We start from the raw sequence: 9,134 nt of genomic DNA, 5'->3' as shown, positions 1-9,134 counted from the left end.
CAACGTAACCAAGACTAAGGAGATGATTGTAGACTACAGGAAAAGGAGGACCGAGCACGTCCCCATTCTCATCGCCCGGGCTGTAGTGGATCAGGTTGAGAGCTTCAAGCTCCTTGGTGTTCACATCAACAACAAGCTAGTATGGTCCAAACACACCAAGACAGTCGTGAAGAGGGCACGACAAAGCCTATTCCCCCTCAGGAAACAAAAAAGATTTGGCATGGGTCCTGAGATCCTCAAAAGGTTCTACAGCTGCAACATCGAGAGCATCCTGACTGGTTGCATCACTGCCTGGTACGGCAATTTCTCGGCCTCTGACCGCAATGCACTACAGAGGGTAGTGCGAATGGCCCAGTACATCACTGGGGCTAAGCTGCCTGCCATCCAGGACCTCTACACCAGGCGGTGTCAGAGGAAGGCCCTAAAAATTGTCAACAACCCCAGTCACTCCAGTCATAGGACAAAAAGGCTTCTCAACAGTTTTTACTCCCAAGCCATAAGACTCCTGAACAGGTAATCAAATGTACTGTATATAGCCTGTCTTTTTACTGTTGTATTATTTCTTTACCTAGCTATTGTTCACCTAATACCTTTTTTGCACTATTGGTTAGAGCCTGTAAGTAAGCATTTCACTGTAAGGTCTACACCTGTTGTATTCGGAGCACGTGACAAAGAAACTTTGATTTGATTTGAAGTAACTGGGCCTTGTCTTTAGTACTGGGTAAATGTGACTGACTTTAAACACTGTTGTGAATCTTTTATTTCAACAATATTCTGGATCTGTTTGCAATGAAACAAATGGTCTGTGTATCATGTATTTATTGGTTATTTGATTCAAAAGATGCTGTGGACAAATGAAAAACGGCTCCTTTATCGTTATTGGTTTCTGAATTAAAAAACAAATCTCGTTCTCATTTATTTTGTCAAAATGGGACATAGAATTAAACAAATAACATCTAAATGTATTTAATTTTTGCTTTGCTCAAACCCGGAACTACATGCCCCCTCATAGAATATTCACGAGGTTAAGGGTTGTGTTTACAGTCTAAGTTGGTAGCACAAAGAATGGATTTGACTGTTTGAGTGTGACAGGAAGATAAAATACTCATGTTAGCTAAGATGCAGAACTTTCATGAAGTTAGCATGCCAATAGAACAAACTCACAACAACGGAACAAAGTTGGCTTGCACTAGTTGGCTAGCTAGCGCTGGCTACAGCTGTGTGTGTGAGTGTGTGTGGTCCAAACCTGTTTGCATACAGTTAAGGTGTTGGATTAACAGTCACTGGATCTGGGTTTGAGTCCCGGTTGAGGCTACCCTCCGGATTCGCTACAATATACTTCCATAGTTGGTTTCGTTGACCCTCCTTTTTAACTGCCCTCAATTTACCCATTTCTAACTACAACTTCAGGAGAGGATCAGTTGGATAGGATCAGCTTGAGAAAAGTGAGGTCTAGAATCACTGCTCTGCAAATAGTATTCTCTGCAAAATAATAGGCTTTGTGTGGTTAAGTTTCAGCTCCCCTGGTATAGGCGATTCCCCCACACCGAACACACATGAACAACCAGACATTGATTGAATGGAGACAGTTTGTTTCAATTAAATAACATTTCCTATGATTTTCTAACTCCAGCAAACCTAGTGGATCATGCTGGAAATACCGGTAAAAGCAAAGTGCCTAAAAGAACCTACCAAAATGCATGGCCCTAGTCCTGGGTCAAATCTCAAATATGGCTGAATTGCAGTAGTGTACACTTTTATCCACTAGATGGCAGTAATATGCTACCACCTCTACTGAAAGTTGACAGATGTCACTTGTATAGAGTTAGCTGTTTCAAAGTATAATGTGAGCATAAAGCCCATTTTTCAGTTGGTTTTTGATCAGAGTAAACAAAGTAAAACATACCAATCCCAGTCCTAATTTCAATATAGTAAAGCTTGCTTATATGTTAAAAATGTACACCGCTGAAAGTAGAGACTTGGTTTAAAAGCTCTTATAGGCTTTTTGACATGATCATTTTGGTGGGTGCTATGCTGGCCCAAAGTTTCCATGGCCACAAAATGATGAATGAGAATGTCATAGTAATGGTAGTGCCTAGTTGGAGAACAGTTTGCTTCACTTTGGCTTTGCACCTCCTCATTATAATATTTATTTTGCTGCTAATGGATTGAGCCTAGTCCTATACTAAAAAGCAAGATCAATGGAGATTACTCATTGAAAGTGTTTTTAGTCTCAGACTAAGCTTAATCTGTGTCAGGGAAACCTGCCCTTAGTGTACCACAGGTACCTTTTACTTACTTACCTTTTACCTCATGTAGTTCTAGTAGAGATACATCTATAATAGGATTTCTGCTATCCACTTTATCTCTCAGTATTACATCTAGTGGCCTTTTTGGGTACTTAAATTATCCGCTGGCTTCTGATTATCTCTTGCTCTTTGTGTGGCCTTTGTGTGGCCTTCTTCCAAAACAAGTAGTGAGGAAGTCAATCACTCTTCCACTTTGAGCCATGAGAGATTGACATGCATATCATTAATGTTAGCTCCCCGTGTACTTTTAAGAGCCAGCCATGCTGCCCTGTTCTGAGGCAATTGTAATTTTCCTAAGTCCCTTTATTGCCACCTGACCACACGACTGAACAGTAGTCCAGGTGTGACAAAAATAGGGCCTGTATGACCTGCCTTGATGATAGTGTCGTGGAATATTTCTGATTCAAAGGAGAGCGACTTTGTCATTTCTTCAAACAATCATCATTATTTAATATCGATTCATTATTGCAATAATGAAGCTGGTCAATCCCACACCCTGAACATAAATTATCCTTCATTGGAATGATATAAACAAAAACATATTGTGAAGAAATTCTCAGCAATTTAAATCGGTGTACATTTGGTCAGCATGGTGGAAATAACTATTTCCATCCCCATAGCACCATCTATAGAAAATAAAATTAGCATATCTTGTTGGACAAATCCAGGTAGTGACTCCTGGTTTAAGTCAAATGTATTCCTTTGGTGCCTAATGAACATGACCCAGGACAAGCATCATGATTCCACTATTTAAAAGGCAACTCCTATAGTCTCTGTGCCATTAGCACCATACCTTCTATAGTACCTGAGTATTATCATTATCATTCAAATGTAATTTGGTAATTGGCTTATACTCCCCTATCACATGATCAACCTCATCGCAGAGTCACAGGGTAAGGAAGTTAGAGGGCTAATCCTTAGGAAGAAATCTCAATCATCCAGCAGACCCAATCTGGTGATATTTATATCGAAACAAAACGGAAGCAGAACAAACAACACAACAATACACTCCTTCATATATCACTCGATACACTTCTATATATCACTCATATCAATCCAAAACCCTCAGAGGACTGGTAATTCCCCCATTTGGACACATGACTCACAGCATGATTACACTGCTGGTTAAATAAAAAATAAATATACCAAAATTATATCAAATCAAATTAGAATGACTACCCTCAATAACTCCATAAGGAAATAATTGTATCCCAAAATATATAGGTCATAGTAAATAGACTTGAGACAGGTCTGCCCTTACTGTGGTCCGATTCACACATATAACTATTAATTATAAACTTCTCCGTAATTATGAGTGTTTACATATTACATTTAGAGTTGAAGTCGGAAGTTTACGTACACTTAGGTTGGAGTCATTAAAACTCATTTTTCAACCACACCACAAATTTCTTGTTTTGGCAAGTTGGTTAGGACATCTACTTTGTGCATGACAGAAGTAATTTTTCCAACAATTGCTTACAGACAGATTATTTCACTTATAATTCACTGTATCACAATTACAGTGGGTCAGAAGTTTACATACACTAAGTTGACTGTGCCTTTAAACAGCTTGGAAAATTCCAGAAAAGGATGTCATGGCTTTAGAAGCTTCTGATAGGCTTATTGAAATCATTTGAGTCAATTGGAGGTGTACTTGTGGAGGTATTTCAAGGCCTACCTTCAAACTCGGTGCCTCTTTGCTTAACATCATGGGAAAATCAATAACAAATCAGCCAAGACCACAGAAAAAAAATTGTCTGGTTCATCCTTGGGAGCAATTTCCAAACACCTGAAGGTACCACATTCATCTGTACAAACAATAGTACGCATGTATAAAAACCATGGGACCACACAGCCGCCATACCGCTCAGGAAGGAGACACGTTCTGTCTCCTAGAGATGAACGTACTTTAGTGCGAAAAGTGCAAATCAATCCCAAAACAACAGCAAAGGACCTTGTGAAGATGCTGGAGGAAACAGGTACCAAAGTATCTATATCCACAGTAAAACAAGTCCTATATCGACATAACCTGAAAGGCCGCACAGCAAGGAAGAAGCCACTGCTCCAAAACCACCATAAAAAAGACAGACTACGGTTTGCAACTGCACATGGGGACAAAGATCGTACTTTTTGTGGAAATGTCCTCTGGTCTGATAAAACAAAAATATAACTAATTGGCCATAATGACCATCGATATGTTTGGAGTGAAGCACAGGGGTGGCAGCATCATGTTGTGGGGGTGCTTTGCTGCAGGAGGGACTGGTGCACTTCACAAAATAGATGGCATCTTGAGGAAGGAACATTTTGTGGATATATTGAAACAACATCTCAAGACATCAGTCAGGATGTTAAAGCTTGGTCGCAAATGGGTCTTGCAAATGGACCCCAAGCATACTTCCAAAGTTGTGGAAAATGGCTTAAGGACAACAAAGTCAAGGTATTGGAGTTGCCATCACAAACCCCTGACCTCAATCTTATAGAAAATGTGTGGGCAGAACTGAAAAAGTGTGTGCGAGCAAGGTGGCCTACAAACCTGACTCAGTTACACCAGCTCTGTCAGGAGGAATGGGCCAAAATTCACCCAACTTATTATGGGAAGCTTGTGGAAGGCTACCCGAAACGTTTGGCCCAAGTTAAACAATTTAACCTCACAAGGGTAGGGGGCACTATTTTCACCTCCGGATGAAAAGCGTGCCCAAAGTAAACTGCCTGTTCCTCAGGCCCAGAAGCTAGGATGTGCATATAATTGGTAGATTTGGATAGAAAACACTCTATCGTTTCCAAAACTGTTAAAATAATGCCTGTGAGTATAACAAAACTGATATGGCAGGCGAAAACCTGTGAAAAATCCATCCAGGAAATGGGATTTTTTTAATGTTTGTAGTTATATATTGAATGCCTATAAAGTATCCCTTGACTTAGGACTCAAATTGCACTTCCTATGGCTTCCACTAGATGTCAACAGTCTTTCGAAATTGTTTCAGGCTTGTATTCTGAAAATTGAGGGAGTAAGAAAACTCTGAGTAAGTGGATAGTGGAAAGTCCCCAGACTTGTTTGCTGTGCACGACCGAGAGCACGCCTTTCTTGTTTTTCTTTTATATTGACGAAGCTATTGTCCGGTTGAAATATTATTGATTATTATGACTAAAAACAACCCATTTTCACATTTTTTGTCTTATCTTCACAGAATCCATATATAACGTCAGACATCTTAGGTACTCATGTCAACCACTCCATGTGCGTTTCCAACGACTCTCCATCGACACAAAGCAGCTCTGCAAACATACTCCCAGCGGAACCTAAGAACCCGTCTGGTCTTCAAGGACTCCCTAGCCTCCCAGAAAAGCCTATATAATTACCGCTAATACCCATACATATAAAATAAACATCCCGCGCTCAATAACACCCTGTGATATTATATGATGGGCAGTGATGGACGGAACCCCAAGATAACTTTACATATTGAAACGTATTATCCAAGTTTAAATCAGCTTATTATACACATTTCTATATCATATTATCCAAATTTCAGATGAACACTTATTTCCACACTCACACAACTCACACAGACACATTCACACAGTACTGTTCCCAAAACACACTTAATCAATTAGTTGTTTTCTACAATATTTTTATAACCCGCAGGAATATTTTCTAATTTCTATCTTAGTTCCTAGGATAACACAACTCATACATTTACATCTTACAATACTAACCCATTGTATTACAATGCATCACGGCAATACCATGTAGGACTCCGACCATGTAGGACTCCGAATAATTTCTTACTTCAGGACAGTACAATCACGACTTCCTATTTATTATGCCGATACCATTAGGATCTCATAACCTTAATATGGCAGTACCTTCAGGACTCCGTATCTCTTATTCCTAAAGTGGGGTTTGGTTTAAAACAATTACAGGTGCACCTTACTATCTTATACTATATCATTGTAATGCATTCTCTAATATTTCTATAGCGCTTTTTAGTCCACACAGGTCTCTGGCCCACACCGGACTTTAACCCAAACAGGGTTTTTGCTTTAAAGTCTTAACAAGTCCACACAGGTTCTAGTATCCATCCGGTCCACACAAGTTTGGATGGTCATCCGGCCCACACAGGTTTGGATGGTCATCCAGCCCACACAGGTTTTAGTATCCATCCGGTCCACACAGGTTCTAGTATCCATCTGGTCCATACAGGTTTGGATGGTCATCCAGCCCACACAGGTTCTAGTATCCATCCGGTCCACACAGGTTCTAGTATCCATCCGGTCCACACAGGTTTGGATGGTCATCCAGCCCACACAGGTTTGGATGGTCATCCAGCCCACACAGGTTTGGATGGTAATGATAAATGATCTTAACTAGTTCACAACAGATTCTAGTTTTCATCCAATACACACAGATTCTAGTTTTCATCCAATACACACAGATTTGGATGCTAACGTTATCTGGCAGTTCCCTCGGAACACCATTTTCTTAAAAAAATAAAATAATAGTTGTTACCAAGAAATGTCAGTCCCTCCCTATTTATCTGCCTCTGTTCAAAATTAAGTATCCATTCTGCTGACACTCCCAGCCAGGCGGGGGTCCGATCTGCTCCGTCTAGCGGAGTAAGGCTTCCCCGGCTGCATTTAATGCAACTCCTGTGCACGGTTAACCTGGATTTCCCTGGCTAACAATCAGGAACAATCAGCTAAATGAAGATTATCATCCCCTCCTCATTGCAAAATATTGTTGTGGAATATTTGGAGAGAGACTGTCATTTCTTCAAACAATCATCTTTAGTTATTATTGATTAATTATTGCAATAATAAAGCTCGTCAATCAGAAATTGCTGTCATTTTAATTCTTGTGATGTATGTAGATTTTCTATGATGTAGGCATAAAGCCAGTTGCATTTCAACCACATTATTTTACTGTACCTGGTTGTACTGTACACAGGCTTTTGTGGTAATACGTGGTTATTGAAAATAAGTAGCCTAACAAGTTTCTACAAAGCCCCAGTCACATTTGCAATCAAATGATTTTAAACATTGCAAATACTGTTGTATATGTCATTTGCAATGTATTACATTTGTAATTGTATGGTGATGAAACATGAAATTTGTTTCCACCACAAAAGTGTATTACCTAATAGTGTGCATCGTTTTTAGTATCGGCTTGTAAGCCAGGTAACTAGGAGGAGGCAGCTGAGGAGGAGCCCGTGGTGATGGAGGAGGCAGAGAAGGTGACTGTGGTCACCATAGAGGAGGCAGAGAAGGTGACCGTGGTCACCATAGAGGAGGCAGCTGAGGAAGGGCCCGTGGTGATGGAGGAGGCGGAGCAGGTGACCGTGGTCACCATAGAGGAGGCAGCTGAGGAAGGGCCCGTGGTGATGGAGGAGGCGGAGCAGGTGACCGTGGTCACCATAGAGGAGGCAGCTGAGGAAGGGCCCGTGGTGATGGAGGAGGCAGAGAAGGTGACTGTGGTCACCATAGAGGAGGCAGAGAAGGTGACCGAGGTCACCATGGAGGAGGCACCTGAGGAAGGGCCCGTGGTGATGGAGGAGGCAAAGATGGTGACCGTGGTCACCGTAGAGGAGGCAGCTGAGGAAGGGCCGTGGTGATGGAGGAGGCAGAGAAAGTGACTGTGGTCACCATAGAGGAGGCAGCTGAGGAAGGGCCCGTGGTGATGGAGGAGGTGGAGCAGGTGACCATGGTGACCATAGAGGAGGCAGCTGAGGAAGGGCCCATGGTGATGGAGGAGGCAGAGAGGGTGACCGTGGTCACCATAGAGGAGGCAGCTGAGGAAGGGCCCATGGTGATGGAGGAGGCAGAGAGGGTGACCGTGGTCACCATAGAGGAGGCAGCTGAGGAAGGGCCCGTGGTGATGGAGGAGGCAGAGAGGGTGACCGTGGTCACCATAGAGGAGGGAACTGTTACCAAACAGGGCAGGTAAGCGAGAAAGCTGAATATTAAGCAGAAATAACACTGGGGACTCTGTCAATCACGTGCGACAGCAGTAAGCGTTAATTCACATAGACAGTGTAGTGTATGCCAGCGTAATTGACAGGAAAAGCCATTATAAATCGAAGTTACCTCATTACTCAAGTTTTCTAGACTACATGCCCGTGATCTAAATAAAGTAGTCGTCAGTGCATTTTATTTCAAATAGATATCCAACCTATTTTTTTCACAAATCAGTTTTACTACTTGATTAATAATGTGTTTGAGGTCATGTTGTTGGGGCTTACCTGTCAAACGGTAGAGGTAGTGTTTCCTCTGTTTCACACTGAGGTAAAGCCCTTCAATCTTCTTCTGGAGATGCCCCGACTGCCCTGTCTGACTATCTTGAAGTGTGGCTGTCAAACATAGGGCAAGTTACAAACATGACTACACTGACATTAATGCAATTATGAAGTTGAGAGACATTCACTTTTCTACCTGTTGGATTCAGGCTTGAAATATACTCATTCCTGTCATCATATTAGAACATATTGATTACATTACATGTATAAGAAATGTTTTTGTTAGGGGTCAATGAAGGGCGAATAGGAACTTTGGGAATGGAAAGTTACTGAGTGAGACAAGGGGAAGTAGAGAAAGATTTTCTGGTTGTCCGTTTCTGCTCTATTTGTTCAGAACCTAACACACATTCAGGCCACTGCTGGACCTCAGCAACCCACTCCTGAAGCACAGCGTCGTTGATGTCCAGCTCTTCCCGCTTTTCTTCAAGGAGGCTGGTCTCCTCTTTCAGTCTTTTGACATTCTAAAAAAATAAAATTCAATTAAGGAATAACATAGGTGAAGGTTCACATTGTTCAAGTGAATCAGACTAAA

The sequence above is a fragment of the Salmo trutta genome, chromosome 1 (genome assembly GCF_901001165.1).
Source record: "Salmo trutta chromosome 1, fSalTru1.1, whole genome shotgun sequence".
Classification (NCBI taxonomy): Eukaryota; Metazoa; Chordata; class Actinopteri; order Salmoniformes; family Salmonidae; genus Salmo; species Salmo trutta.
The sequence above is the reverse complement of the archived record's forward strand: the minus strand, read 5'-3'. Positions refer to the sequence as shown.